This window comes from Macrotis lagotis, chromosome 4, assembly GCF_037893015.1.
Source record: "Macrotis lagotis isolate mMagLag1 chromosome 4, bilby.v1.9.chrom.fasta, whole genome shotgun sequence".
Lineage (NCBI taxonomy): Eukaryota > Metazoa > Chordata > Mammalia > Peramelemorphia > Peramelidae > Macrotis > Macrotis lagotis.
This window is the reverse complement of record NC_133661.1, coordinates 29,864,125-29,880,258: the sequence shown is the minus strand read 5'-3', so window position 1 is coordinate 29,880,258 and position 16,134 is coordinate 29,864,125. Positions and strand designations below refer to the sequence as shown.

The window sequence follows — 16,134 nt, the reverse complement described above, 5'->3', positions numbered from 1 at the left end:
CACTACGTGGAACAAAGCATTCTGACTGAACCTGTTAGGGGTGATCAACCCTTTAAGAACTGTGTCAATCTGGAAAGCCGGTCCACCAGCATTTACCTACTGTGAGCTAGGCACTGTGCTCAGTTCTGAGGATACCAAAAACTGGAGGGGGGGGAGTGGGGGGGGGGGGAATGGCAATTAAGGAACTCACAGTCCAATGGGGAAGGTTTTATTTTATTCTTTCCAACTCCTCTTCCCCATTCCTGTTTTAATTGGATCCTTTTATATGATTTTCTTTGCTATCCTTTTCCCTATTTCTTTATCGTGACTTTGCTTCAAACAAAATTCATGATCAAACATGATCATTTTTGTTGCATTACTTAAATAGGGTGTCCCAAAAGTCTTATGCAACTTTCATCTTTAATAACTTTGGAGTATAAATGATGCAAACATATAATTTAAACACTTAATTATCTAAATTTCTTTTACACTTATGCACTTCTGTGAGTTTTGAATAATCTATTTTTAATTTTAACAAGAAATGGAATCTGGCCATGTACAAGAGTTTTGAGACTTTTTTTTTTCAGAAGGATGAACTGTTTACTTGGCTACTTTAGTCACCTTTACACTCTCCACTGAATTTTTTTTTGGGAGGGATTTATGTCAAAACTGCCATGCATTAATCAGTACTTTATTCTTTGTATGATCTAAAGATTGGAAATACAATCATTTCAGTTACTGAGCAGCAGTAATCAAGGTTTTATAAAGTTTAAAAATCCACTAAAACTATGTATAGAACAAGACAGTGGATTTGTTGAATTATATAAGAAACATCAATAATTTAGCATTTTTAAATTTTCAAGTGTTGATATTTGTAAACTTGTGACATTTGTGTTTCTAAAATTATGAAAACTTAAAACTGTACTAAGAATTTAGGAACACATACATATTTATTTCATTCTGGGAAAAAGAGAAAGGGTTGCCAGACATTACCTGGGCTACATAGAACTAAGAAGTAAATCAGGGATTAGTCCTTTGACCTGGTGGTTATTTGGGGGTTCCATAATTCTATGTATGATGAACTAAAAGAAGTTATAGTTAAAAACTCCCTAAAATATTACAGAAAGGAATCTATATAGTATAAGGGGTCATCTTGCTGCAGAGCTAGAAAGTAAGCTATAGTAATTAGGTGTAATTAGTCTCCACACGTCTGTAACCTAAAAGGAAGAAAAGATACTAGGGAAGCAGTATGGACCAAAAGAGTACAGTAACCATGGCATCTATAGCAGAAGGAGAAAGGTGAGATCTGGATTCAATTCTTCCCCTAAATTCCTACACGAAGAGGAAATAAAAGAACCAACCTGGCTACTGATTACACCATTAACTGGGTATAAGCCCCGGAGTGGTCAAAGACAGGTAAATTTCCCATATCTACAAAATATTTTTAACTGCTCTTTTTTGCAGTAGCAGAGAACTAGAAGTAAAGTGAAACAGCTGAATAAATTGTGACATATAACTGGAAAATTATTGTCATAAGAGATGGCAAATAAGAGGAAATCTGAGAAACTTGGGAAAAATTCTATAACCTGAGGCAAAGTAAAGTAGAATCGAGAGAACAATCTATACAATGACCACAATAACATAAGGCAGACAACAATGAAAGACAGAACTCTCATCAATGCAGGGATCAATACTGATTTCTGAAAGCTAATGAATTCATTCTCCAGTTAGATACTAAAGAGGTTTTTCTAAAGTATAGGCATAAGTATGCCTCCTTTTTGGCAGAAGTAGAGGACTATTAAACCTATTTAAAGTAAGACATTTGTTGTGATACATAGTCAAAATATTGGTTTGTTTTGCTTAACCATATTTTATTATAAAGAAAGATTATACTGGGGAAAGGAAGAGTCATTAGAGCAGAATGGTGATACAAGAAAGGAAAATCCTCAGTAAAGCATTAATTTAAACATATACTTATGAACATGCTTGATATGTAACATTCTCAAAGCTATGTACATGGTGGTTTTACTTCCTTTTCTCTAACTCTGCAATCTGACCTCCAACTTCTGTATTCAACTGTGTAACTACTGCTCTCTCTAATGATCTCTTAATTGACAAATCGGGTTTTTTTTCAGTCACATTCCTCTTGACTTCTCTGTAGTCTTTGATGACTCTTTCTACCTGAATATTCACTTCTCTCTAAATTTTTATTATACTTTTCTTTTCTGCTTTTCCTCTTATGTGTTCAACTACTCTTTAACAATCTTCCTTTGCCGGATTTTCATTCACATGTCTACTAACTGGGGTCATCTCCCAAAGCTCTGTTTAGTCCCCTAACCTGGTGGTTATTTGGGGGCTTCATAGTTCTACATAAGATGAACTAAAAGAAGCTATATTTAAAAATTCCCTAAAATATCAGAGAATCAATGGACAATTAATAAACATTTATAAATGCCTACTAGATAGAGCATTGGAGTCAGTAGGACAGGAATTCGAATCTAACTTCAGACATTTGACACTTATTAGCTGTGTGACCTTGAGCAAGTCACTTAACCATGATTGCCTGGAGTCCAAGGGGACTCCAGTTGTCCTGATCCAAATCTGGCCACTGTAGCCAGATGGCTCTGGAGGAGAAAGTGAGGCTGGTTTTTTAGCAAAGCACCCCCCCCCACACACACACACACACTCAAATCTAATTCATGTACTTGTCTTGGTATCACTTTCCTGATGTCATGGTTTTCTTCAAGAATGAAGGACAAACATGGGGGCAGCTAGGTGGCACAGTGGATAGAGCACCGGCCCTGGAGTCAGGAGTACCTGAGTTCAAATCCAGTCTCAGACACATAATTACCTGGCTGTGTGACCTTGGGCAAGCCACTTAACCCCACTGTCTTGTAAAAACTAAAAAAAAAAAAAAAAAAAGAATGAAGGACAAACATCATCATCATAAATGTCTACTATGGGCTAGGTTAAGCTGAGGATACAAATAGAGGTAAAAGACAGTCCCTGCTCTCAAGAAGTTCACAATCTAATAAGGGAAACAACAAATAGTAATATCTGTATATAAAAAGTCAAATATAGGATAAATAGGAAATAATTAATAGACAGAAAGCACTGGAATTAAGAGAGGATTTTATTTGGGACTTAAAGGAAGCCAGAGAAGTCATTTAGGTGGAAAAGAAAAGGGAAAGCATTTTAGGCATGTGGGACAGTCCAGGGAAAATTCCCTGAGCTGAGAGATGCAATAATTTGTTCATGAAAACCAGGAGACCTGGGTCACTGTATTGTGGAGTTCATGTTGTGAAGCAAAATGTAAGAAGGCTGAAAGATTAGAAGGGCTACATTATGTAGGCCTTTGAATGCCTAACAGAGCATTTTGCATTTGATCTTGGAAGTGACAGGAAATCAAATCAGGTGCCTGGATGGAGATTGAATTGAAGTAGGAAGAGATTTAAGGTAGATAGATTGCAATAATCCAGGCATGGGGAGATGATCTGAGGGGGTGGGGTGGGGTGGTGATGTGGCTTTATTAGAGGAGAGAAGGGGTGGGTATTACAAAGCTGATATTGATAGGTCTTAGTAAAAGGTTGGATAGGTGGGAGAGATAGTGAAGATCTCAGGATGACTTCTAGTTTGTGAGCCTGAGGAACCAGAAGGATGCAAAGCGGTCAAGGAGGAAGAACTGAGAAAGTTTTGCACACTGTAAGTGATTGATGACTGGTTATAAATGAGATACAAAAGACAGATTTTTCAGGTGATTCTAAATAGACTACTTTTTTGTGGTCACTCAACTGATTGAAAATTGTAGACAGAAAAAGATTTTGGTGTGCACATTATTCAGTGACGTCAGGAAAACTTATATACATACATACATACATACATATATATATATATATTAAAGATTTTATTTGAGTTTTACAATTTTTCCCCTAATCTTACTTCCCTCCTCTCACCCCCCACAGAAAGCAATTTGTCAGTCTTTACATTGTTTCCATGGTTTACACTGATCCAAATTGAATGTGAAGAGAGAAATCATATCCTTAAGGAAGGAACATAAAGAAAAAGAGATAGCAAGATTAGACAATAAGATATCAGTTTTTGGGAGGTTAGGTGGTGCAGTGGATAAAGCACCCGCCCTGCAGTCAGGAGCACTTGGGTTCAAATCCACTCTCAAACAATGATTACCTAGCTGTGTGGCCTTGGGCAAGCCATTTAACCTCATTTGCCTTGCAAAAACATAAAAAAAACAAAAAACAAAAAAAAAAAGACATCAGGTTTTTTCCCCTAAATTAAAGGTAATAGTCCTTGGTCTTTGTTCAAACTCCACAGTTCTTTCTCTGGATACAGATGGTACTCTCCTTTGCAGACAGCCCAATATTATTCCCAATTGTTGCACTGACAGAAGGAGCGAGTCCATCAAGGTTGAGCATCACTCCCATGTTGCTGTTAGGGTGTACACTGTTTTTCAGGTTCTGCTTATCTCACTCAGCATCAGTTCATGCAAATTCTTCCAGGCTTCCCTGAATTCCCATCCCTCTTGGTTTCTAACAGAACAATACTGTTCCATGACATCCATATACCACAGTTTGTTAAGCCATTCCCCAACTGAAGGACATTCACTTAATTTCCAATTCTTTGCCACCATAAACTGCTATAAATATTTTTGTAAAAGTGATGTTTTTACCCTTTTTTCATCATCTCTTCAGGGTATAGGCCTAGTAGTGGTATTGCTGGATCAAAGGGTATGCACATTTTTGTTGCCCTTTGGGCATAGTTCCAGATTGCTCTTCAAAAGGGTTGGATGCATTCACAGCTCCACTAACAATGGAGATTTCCCACAACCCTTCCAACAATGATCATTGTCCTTTCTTGTGGTATTGGCTAGTCTGAGAGGTGTGAGGTGATACCTCAGAGATGCTTTAATTTGCATTTCTCTAATAAGTAATGATTTAGAGCAACTTTTCATATGACTATGGATCGCTTTGATCTCCTCATCTGCAAATTGTCTTTGCATATCCTTTGACCATTTGTCAATTGGGGAATGGAAGCCTTATATATTTTGTTAAGTAATTGTTAAGTAATTTGTTAAGTAAGGTTAAATAATTCTATGCCAGGAGATAGTAGTCCATTATTTTGGGGGGCTTATTTAATGGGAACCAAGCAGTGCCCTTGATACAGGTATTAAAGATTGTGGAAGAAACTAGCTCCAGGATATATGTAAGGAAGTTCAGTATGCAGATTGTTGGGAGGAACAGATAGAGTGTAGAGACTCAGAGGATATTTGAGAGAAGCAGAATGTGTGTGAGAGATCTGGCATGTATAAGAGAATATTGGGAGCTCTGAGAAAATTTGTTGTATGAGTGCATGCAATAAAAGACTGCTATATTTTGTCTTCTAAGACCCAATGATGTCAGGATAGGGCATCTTTGACAAGGGACCTATTAAATTCTGTTTTATGTAGCATATATAAAGAATAGCTTCTAAGCTTTTTATATCCTATATAGATGAGAGGAAGACAATATAACCAAGAGCTTTGTGAAGATGAAGGATAGGATTTATACAAAAACATCTGACTTGGAAGAATTAAAATCTGACCACAAATGTTCTCATGTACACAGCAAAAGATTCCATAGACAAATAGGACTAAGATAGTAATTTGCTCAACAATCTGCTCAGTAGTGATAACTACTCAAGGTGATAAATATGTATGTTGATCAAGAACAGTGGAGTCAGAACTGGAAGGGGAGTCAGGAGGAACTAAGTTCAAATATGGCCTCAGATACGTGCTGTGTGACCCTGGGCAAGTCACTTAAACCCCATCTCACTTTCCTCATTTGTAAAATGGGATTAATAATATCTGCCTCCCAGGGTTGAAAGGAACAAATGAGGTGTTTTAAAGGTGCAATAGAATTCAAGTTTAAATTAAATTTGTTGCCTGTCATGGAAGATATATACTCATTTAGATAATATTTTTACTGAATTAGTATTAACTAGTTAGTATTGTATTAAAGTCACTATAATTAGTACTGAATTAGTTATAAATACTGAATAGCAATTCATTTATTTAAATTGCTCCTTATAAATCTTTAACCTGTCTTGGGCATAATTTGGAAGACTGACTTTTTATTTTAGTTATATTGAATGAGATTTTCATGTCCATATTTCATCCTGCGTTTTCTTATTACATACTGTTAATGGTCTTTGTGGTTTTATTTTGTGATCTGTTATTTAGATAAAGATATCATCTCAGTTTCACTGCTAATTCTTTGATATGTAAATCATATTTCTGGCAACGTAGGGATAGTTTTTACTTTATCTCATCTTCATCTTTCTATTACCTAAGTTCTTTGAATTTACTTAAATTACTGATTTTTCTTCATTTCGTTATCCAACTCTCTCTCTCCCTCTTTTTTCTTTCCCCCCTTCCCCCCCTTACTACCCACCTTATACTTTGTGATCCAGTGACAGTGGCCTTATAATGGCACCTTAAATAAGACAATTCATCTCCAGATTCCATAACTGACTGTCCCCCATACCTGAGATCTTCTCCACCTTTTCAAAATTCCCTGTACCATAAGAAAACTTTTTCAACCTCTCTTAATTTGAATGTCTTCCCTTTGATTTGTACTGTAAAAACTTGTTTGTACCTAGTCATTTACTTATTGTCTCTCCTAGAGAGAAGGGATTACTTTGTATACCCACTACTTAGCACAGTGGTTAGAACATATTGGGTTTTTGATAAGTATTTGTTGTCTGATGTATTATATATTTGATTCTAAAGATAATGAGCCATTGGAATTCATTGGGTTAAAGAGATCAGATCTATACTGAAGGAAAACCACTCTGAAAACTGAATGGAGGATTGATTGAAGTGAGGAGAAATTTAAGGGAAGAAGGCCCATTAGAAGGCTGTTGCAACAGTCCAGGCAATAATTGATGAAGGACTGAAGTAGGGTAATGGCTATGAGAGTGGAGAGAGGGGGGGATGCATTCAAGAGATGTTTTAGAGAAAGAAATGACAAGATTTGGCAACTGATTAGCATGCTAGGTAAGTGAGAGAGGATATACCAGGATTTTAACCCTAGATGACTGAAAGATCATGGTACCTTCAACAATAATAGAGAACTTCAGAGGAAGGTGGTTTTGTGGGAAAAGATAATGAGCTCTGTTTGGGGCTTCTTGAATTTGAGATATCTATGGGATGACTAGTTTGAAATGTAGTTGGAGATACAGAATTGGAATTCAGGAGAGACTTGAGCTGGATGAATAGATCTGGGAATCAGCTACTTAGAGATAATTGAATTTATAACAGCTAATGAGATCATTAGGTGAAAGGGACAAGGATAAAGTCTTGGGAAACTAATATAGTGGGGATAACTTTATATAGAGATACAACCAAAGAGACTAGGAGCAGTCAGATAGGTAGGAGTGAGAAGAGGAATTTGACACTGAAAAAGTAGAATATTCTTCTGGCTCTACTATGTAGTTGTTAATCATTAAACAATGTAATCTAGGATGAATTAAAATGAAAAATGATTCAAAGACAAAGGAAAGGTGTATAGTCCTTTCCCCACACCATCCCTCCTTGGATTCTATCACGATCTTCCCTTCCTCACATCTTTTTGCCAATGCGTCCTTCTCTTCCCCCACCCTCTCCTAGTTTTATATTTACTCTTACTTTACTTCAACCATAGCACTTTTTCCCCAGCAGTTGTTGCAGTCCCTGACCCCATCATCCCCCTGACTTTAGAGTGGACGTGAGCTCTAAGGTTTTCATGAATTCTAAGTCACTGAATAACAATCTTTTTGGCAAATGGTCTTAGAACTATCAAACCTTACCAATGATCATACCATTGTGGTCTCCAGACTCCAGGCATGATGCTGCTGTATCTAAGGAACTCAGAGCTTTCTATCTATTCCAAAGCTTAACTCTCCTATGTCTTGTCTCTTTCAGGTAGAAAGAAAGCTCCTTCACATCAGAGATTGTTTCCCTTTATTTCTAGTCCTTTAACTTAGCAAAATGCTTGGCAAACAGTAAGAACTTAATAAATATTTTTCATTCATTCATGTTACCAACTAAAATGTGCATGCAAGAAACGTTGGAAATAAAGGATGTCAGTAAATGTTGGTAGGTTGATCAGGTATCAAGAGTAATGAGGGGGCAGAACAAAGATGTTAGAGTAGAAGCAGTTTAGTTGGTTGTCCTCCCAACCCCCAATCCTCCAAAAATAACCACAAAATTCCCTAGACCAAATATTTATAGGAGAATTCATCAAAAGTCATGGCAGAGAAGGTGGCAGTGAGGATGTTGCTCTCAGAACCCAAGGAGAGGCTGTGAGCCGGGGCAAAAGAAGAGCTAAGGTTCTTTTGGGATACCACTAGACCCATACTGGAGCACTATGATAGGGATGGGCACCAACTGGCAGTTTTGTCTTCTACTGCCAACATCTGAGTGACAAATTCAAGGTAAACAAGGAGAGGCCATATGCTTAAGGGTTATATTCTTGTGTAACCAGTAGTAGTAGCAATATGGCTGAGATTCTAGGAGAAAAGCAAGGTCTCAGTCCTAGCATCTAGCTTGGCCTAAAGCCTACTGAGGAAGAACTAAGGCAGGAATCTCAGACTAATGGGAATTTATAATTTTGCCATTCTGAACCAATAGAGTTTTCCAGCTGACTTTGACGTCAAGGGCAGTCAAGCAGAAATCCTCAGACCTAGGTTGAGAACTTAGAGAGTTCAAGTCAATGGGCATTGATCAGACTGTCATGGATAAGACTGATTTGGGAGCACTGAAAGTTTGGAAGTCACCAGCCTGACCCTGAGATCCTAGAATAAAATGACAATACCCCATTAAAGTGGCAAGAGGACCGACTTAGACTTTCCCTTCTTATAAATGGCAGAACTTGGTCCTAACATCAGTCTGCGATCAGGAAATAACCTGATATGAGGAAACAAAAAAGACACTTCCACCCCTGAAGAATTATTATGGTGGCAAGAAGACTCAGTGCAGAAACCCAAAAGAAAATGACTACAAAACATATATAGGCAAAAGCCTTAAAGAAAATATAACTTGGTGGGGCGGCTAGGTGACACAGTGGATAGAGCACCAGTCCTGGAGTCAGGAGTACCTGAGTTCAAATCTGGCCTCAGACACTTAATAATTACCTAGCTGTGTGGCCTTGGGCAAGCCACTTAACCCCATTTGCCTTGCAAAAACCTAAAAAAAAAAAATGGAAATAATAACTTGGACACAAACCCAATGAGAACTCCAGAAGAGATAAAACAAGAGCTTTTTAAAAACAGTTAAAAATGTTTTTATAAATTAAATGAGAACAATTGGGGAAAACAAATATAAAAGAAATGAGAGCTATGGAAGAATGAATTGGAAAGGAAATTAATAGCTTGTCACAAGGAGGTATAAAACTGTATTCAAGCAGCAAATTCCCTGAAAACTAGAATAGACCCAATAGAAACAAATGATACCATGAGACAAGAAATATTAAAACAAAGTTGAAAGACTGGAAAAAATAGAAGAAAAATGTAAGATATTTCATAGCAACAACAAACAACAGAAAAGAGATTGAGGAGCAAAAAATGCAAGAAGCGTTGGACCTTTTGAGTGCCAAGACCAAAAAATAAGGGTCTAGACACCATATTTCAAAAAAATCTTAAAAGAGGGCAATGTAGAAATTAAAAGAATCTACTGGTCACTTTCTTTTTTTTTGTTTTGGCAAGGCAGTGGGGTTAAGTGACTCGCCCAAGGTCACATAGCTGGATTATTAAGTGTCTGAGGTCAAATTTGAACTCAGGTCCTCCTGACTCCAGGGCCGGTGCTCTATCCACTCTATCACCTAGCTGCCCCCTACCAGTCACCTTCTAAAAAAAAAACTCAGGATTTTGTTAGTTAAAATTCAGAACTTCCAGGTCAAAGCAAAATTATTGAAAGTAGTAAGAAAGAATTCTGGTACTAAGGAACTATTGTCAAGATAAATCACACATGATTTAGCAACCACAACTTTAAAAGAGCAGGAAACTTAGAATATGATATTCCAGAAGATAAAAGTACATAGGCTTAGAACCAAGAATATACATATATATATATATATACATATATATATATATATATATATATATATATATATATATATATATATATATTTTGCAAGACAACGGGGTTAAATAGCTTGCCCAAGGCCACACAGCTAGGTAATTATTAAGTGTCTGAGGCTGGATTTGAACTCAAGTACTCTTGACTCCAGGGCCAGAGCTGTATCCACTGTGCCACCTAGCCACCCTAGAACCAAGAATATATTAACCAGTAAAACTGAGTTCTAGTGCTACACGGGAAAAAGTAGACCTTTTATGAAAGAGAGAACTATCAAGTGTTCCTTTTTTTTTTTTTAGGTTTTTTTTAAGGCAAACAGGGTTAAGTGGCTTGCCCAAGGCCACACAGCTAGCTAATTATTAAGTGTCTGAGACCGGATTTGAACCCAGGTACTCCTGACTCCAGGGCCGGTGCTTTATCCACTACACCACCTAGCCACCCCAAATCAAGTATTCCTAATGGAAAAAGAAGAGTTGAGTAGAAATGATGAAGTTCAAACACAAAAGTCAAGAGAAACATGAAAAAATAAACATGAATAAACAATGATAAGGAATTAAACAAGAATAAACTGCTTATAATCCAATATGGGAAAATGATACATGTTTCCTATAAGCTTTGTCATCAGCAGAATACATAGAAAGAATCTCATTGGACAAGGTGAAAGGAATAGTAAGGAAACCAATCACTGGATGACAGAGTATGTGGAGGGGAGGAAAGTGTAAAAAGACTGGAAATGTGGGAGAGGACTACATTGTGAAATGCCTTGAATGCTAAATAGAGGATTTGATATTTGATTCTGGGGGTGATAGGGAGCTACTGGAGTTTATTAAATAAGGAGGTGATGTGGTAAGATCTGTGCTATAGAGTGATTGATAGTGCAGTGGAGGATGAACTAAAGTGGGAAAAACTTGAGGCAGGGAGACCAATCAAAGAGCTATAGCAACAGTTCAGGTAGGCAATGTTGACAGCATGCATCACAGTCCTGGCAATGTCAGTGGAGAGAACTAAAACCTTTACAACTTTTATTGACTTCAGGGACACTATCCCTTAATAGGAGGCAGCTAATTGGCACCCTGAATAGAGTGCTAGACCTAGAGTGAGGAAAACATGCATTCAAATCCCACCATAGGACTTTACTAGCTGCTTCAGTTTCCTCATTTGTAAAATGGGGAATAATAAATGCACCTGCTTTCCAGGGTTGTGGCATCAAATGAGATAATATTTGAAAAAAGATCTTTTACAAACTTTAAAGAACTCTAGAAATGTGAGTTCTCATCCTCTCCATCATCCTCACTTTGTACAATCTGTCATGGAGCCTGACCAGTCTTCTGGCCTTTTTTGTCATGAGTCGGTGATCCCTCCTAGCTTTTTGCCAATTTGAGAAGACCACTCTCTCTGCCTTCTAAAGCATTGCCTGGACACTGGGGGAAGCTCACAAAATAAAACTGAATGATAATCTGAATTCAGATAGACTCAGAAGATACTTAGCTCTCTGTTTCCTAATTTTACCTGTCATTGGTAGAAATGATCCAAGGGACAAGAAGAATGAAAAAGCATTAATTAATTGCTTCCGAGTTCCCCATATGGTACTAAGCATTGGGGAGAGAAACACCAACAAATGAGACAGTCCCTTCCCTTGAGGAAACTTAGGTTCTAATTAAGGAAGATCATCCATACCTGGGAAGAGTGTTTCAGGTAGGGAATGATGCTTGATACATCCTGGAACATTGATGGAGATTTGATCACTGTTCTCAGAGGGAGGACTGGGAAAGGCTGAGTAGCCATGGCGACAGGGCAAGGGAGAAGACTGGGACAGGGCAAGATGGGCCAAGAGAAAGTGAAAGCCCAGAGCCCAGAATCCTGGAGAGGAGTGGGAGGTGGAGCTTAAAGTTTGTGTGTGTGTGGGATAATTGGAATAGATTTGGGTTTTTCTGCCTATTTCACTCATTCATACATGGAAGGGATTGTTGTAGTTATAGAATCCTTACACCTAAAGGATTTATAATTTAGTGGTGGTGGTGGGGAAGAGTGTGTATTTGGATGTTTCCAACTGATTCTATATTTAAAACAATCTATACTACATAACATTATGTATTTCATTAACATACTTTCAAGTTGACTCAGTCTGAATTTAGGAAAGGGACCTTAGTTCTGTGAGAAACCTGAAATCACCAAAAGCACATAAAATATTGGAATATAAATCACAAGAATGTGAGATAATTTTTAATTGTGACACCAAAATTTTCTGGAAGCCCTGACAAGAAAACTTAAGAAAATATCTACTTTAATGTATTCAAGAAGAAACAAAAGAGCCAGTGTTATTATTCAATGACATAACATATTGCACAAAAATATATCTAAAGTAAATTCATCTTGAATTGCATTCCCAAAGTCACTTGGAATTTGGGCAGAAGGTTGTTGAACAGAACCTGAAAGTATAAACTACTAAAAGGCCAAAGGCTGAATGGGTCAGAGAATGATGACTCAGATACTTCAGGAGTCAAGATTTCCTGCCTGGTTCAGTCCTTGGCTTCTCTACTTAAGCTGACAACAAGAATACCAATTAGCGCCAAGAATGATGTGCTTTCCTGCATGAGGTGCTGTCCATTAGACATGGGCCTGTGATCACTATTACATTTCATAGGGACCACCAAGAGTGATTAGCTAGGTCCAGATTTAAACCAATGACCTAGGAGTAAAATGCTTCATATCTTGTTACCAGTCTTCAGAGCCATCTGGTCCCTAAATATGTAAACTCCCAAATCATCCAATGCCAAGGGGCTAAACATAGCTAAAGGATTTAAAATATAACTTGATCTGACAACCTAGGTATCAAACAAACTAACTTTGGTCAAGTGCTGACAAATAACAGGGCAGTATATCCACATAAGAATACATACTTTCTTTATGTCCAGAAGAATAGTTAAGGTTATGTATACCTTTGTCTAACAGGATCTAAAGATAGTTGTTAGAAGAGGCGAGATATTTGGATTCTAATGGGAAGACTGCAGTGAAGGTAAGTGATTTGAAGAAGAGAGACCTAGGGAAGTTAGCAGTATCATTAATAGAGGTGGAGATTTTATAATCATATTATATTCCTTCAGCAGATGGTAGACTTACAACATATAAATATCACCTAGGTTTTCAATGTACTTAATTTTTGTTTTTATGATGATAACTTAGAACTGAAGGTGATATAAGGTACTAATTTTTAAAATCTGTGACATACTGAATAATTTTATTAGTGATACTATTAAGTATAATACTATAATTTGTATTTTAAAACTTATCTTTTTATTAGTTATTCCTCATGAGAACCACAAAAATAAACCTACTTTAATATTCTGATTTTGTAGATGAGTAAACTAAAGTATAGGGAAGCTAATCTACCTGCCCAAACTTATAATGTAGCTTCCTTATAGAAAAGAAAATATAAAACTTTAATTTTTTCTTAATGTAATATTTATTCAATTTATGTTTGTTTTGTTAAATTGTTTTAGTACAATGGTGATATGAATGTCACCAATTTCAATGTCTTTATTTTTAAAAATGAATTTTCCCTTATCTTTTCCTGAATCACAGGATTTTAGAATTCTATTGAGATGCAGAGCCATAACTAGCCATTAGGTGCCCAATACAGTCAGAAAGATAACCTTAAATAAACTTTTAAAGGCAAATTAAGTTAAGGGGAGGTAGAGACAACAGAACACAGACCATTGTAAGAAGAGATTTCTAGCTTCTTAATTTAACTATTCCTGATAACTAGGCTAAGCTCAGTTGTTGTTCTCTGCTTCTGAAAGAGTTCTGTCAGCACCCCCAAATTTGGTGCCCTGAACAAAGCCATGATGATCCTGTCCTAGTTCAGGATGTGGTGGAAAGGAATTAAAAGCTCATCCGAAATAACCTTCTTCTTTTAAAAACTAAGGAAATTGAGGCCTAGAGAGATGGAGAGACTTGCCCAAGGTCACTAAGCTGTAAAGGGTCTTCTAGTTCAAAATCCATTACACTTTTCACTATAATAAGAAGAAAGCCATAAGTTCATACTCTAAAATGATATTTTCCAGTTTAATTTGTTCTATTTTATAACTCATCATGTGAAAGGTTCTAATAAAAAAACCTGAGTAAAGTCTAATTTTAAATATGGAATGTTCTCAAAAATCTTATAATCATGAAAATACTAAATGATTATAAATAATTATTATTATATGTTTTAGAAAGTTAAAGTACTATGTATTAGCAGGATTCTTCTAGGAGAATTCAATATAACAAAGTTTTGTGTTAGATGTCTTTAAGTTTTGTTCCTCCATCACCAAAAACAACTTCTTTATAAGGTGGTCAGTCCATCATTAGCTACCTTGGAATGTCACTGAGAAGAAAGAGGATCTCTCTCAATTTATCATGGAGCAGTGATAAGGATAACTGGCTTTAGAGTCAAAAAGACCTGGGCTCATGTGATCTTGGTCAGGGTCGAGTCATAATCTGAAACTCCTTTTTGTCATTGTAAGTGAAGAGGCTGTACTAGATCACAGTTTCTTCTAGCTTCTTTTTCTAGCTTTACACCTATACTTTTAACAATTCTAAAAGACTTGTGATGGGCCACCCATATCCAAAGAAGGAACTGTGGAGTTTAAATACAGACCAAAGTTTACTATATTCAATTTTTAAAAGTTGTCTCATGTATTTTTTTCTCTAATTTTTTTCCAATTTGATTCGATTTTTCTTTCACAACACAATTAATATAGATCAATGTTTAGCCTATATTAAATTGCTTTCTGTCAGGAAGAGGGGGGAGGGAGAAAAATGTAAAATTCAAACCCTTTTAAAAAATGATTGTTGAAAACTACCATAGCATATAGATGGAAAATAAATGTTTTTTTTAAAATTTATGCTCTAATCATTTAAAAACCACACTAAACACCCTATAATTTTGATTAGTATGTCCATATTGCCTTTCTTTTAAATATATTCTTTCTACTTTCCAAAAATGCCCATAAAAGATCACAAAGTTTTGGTTTAATCTGAGTAAGAGTTCCTGATAGGAAGAAACCATTTGTCTTACCTATTTCAGAAGGAATAGATTCTAAAAAGATTCTCAGTAGTCTTTAGAAATCAGAATTTTTATCCAAGATTCATTCATTCATTCATTCACTCACTTATTCAATAACTATTTATTGTATGCCTACAATGGGCAAAGCACTACGTTAGGTATTATGGAGCTACAAAGAAGCATAAAATTTGAAATCCTACCTTAAAGAAACTATGATATGTCCAAACAATATTAAATAACAATAACATAATGTAAAATGGTATCATTCGGACAAAAAGAGGTACTAAGTTATAAAGGGTCAAAAGGGAAAAGGAAATATCCAAAATTACCAAATAGCAAAATTGTAATTGTCACCAAAAATTGTGTTAAGTATCTAGTTATATGTAGTTGTATGTAATAGTATCACTGAACAGTCTCTGCAGTTTCTTCCAACTATAGATTCCAAGTCTATGACTCTAAGAAATCTCAAGGAAATAAGATCTGTATGCATTCCTGTCCTGTAGAACCCAGACAACGTGTTTCATTTGGTGATAAATCAAATTGTGAAATAAAACAATCTATTACAAAGTTTTCTATTTTTGCTTCTACTTCATCTTAAAAAAAAAGAAGTTGGATGGTGGTAGCTAATGATAAATCAATGAACAGATAGGTAAGTGAAAAGATGTGACTTTCCTTTTACTCTTCCTACTTAACAGTATGTCTTAAGTCATTTCCTCCATCTAACATTAAAAAGCTCCCATATTCCACAAAATCTGAAGATTTAAACTTTACCAAAATAGCTGCATGAAGAGGAGAAGCTTATGTTGTTAACTATTTATGAAAAGTCAAAACAAAGTAGAAAACATAAAAACCAGAGGCCAAAGAAGTAGAAAGGACAAAAATAAATAATCATGGAAAACAGGAAATGCTCTAAATTAATAAGAATTCATATCTATTTCAATCACATTATATTACAGATACAATTCTTAACCATTGTGACTCTCAAGAGAACTGTGACTAGGTT

At 36.1% G+C, this 16,134-nt stretch overlaps 1 protein-coding gene across 1 annotated transcript in view; it reads right to left on the bottom strand.

Annotated features, from left to right (window-relative positions):
* MYPN (myopalladin) overlaps positions 1-16,134 on the bottom strand; it is a 120,310-nt gene that overhangs the window by 103,593 nt on the left and 583 nt on the right.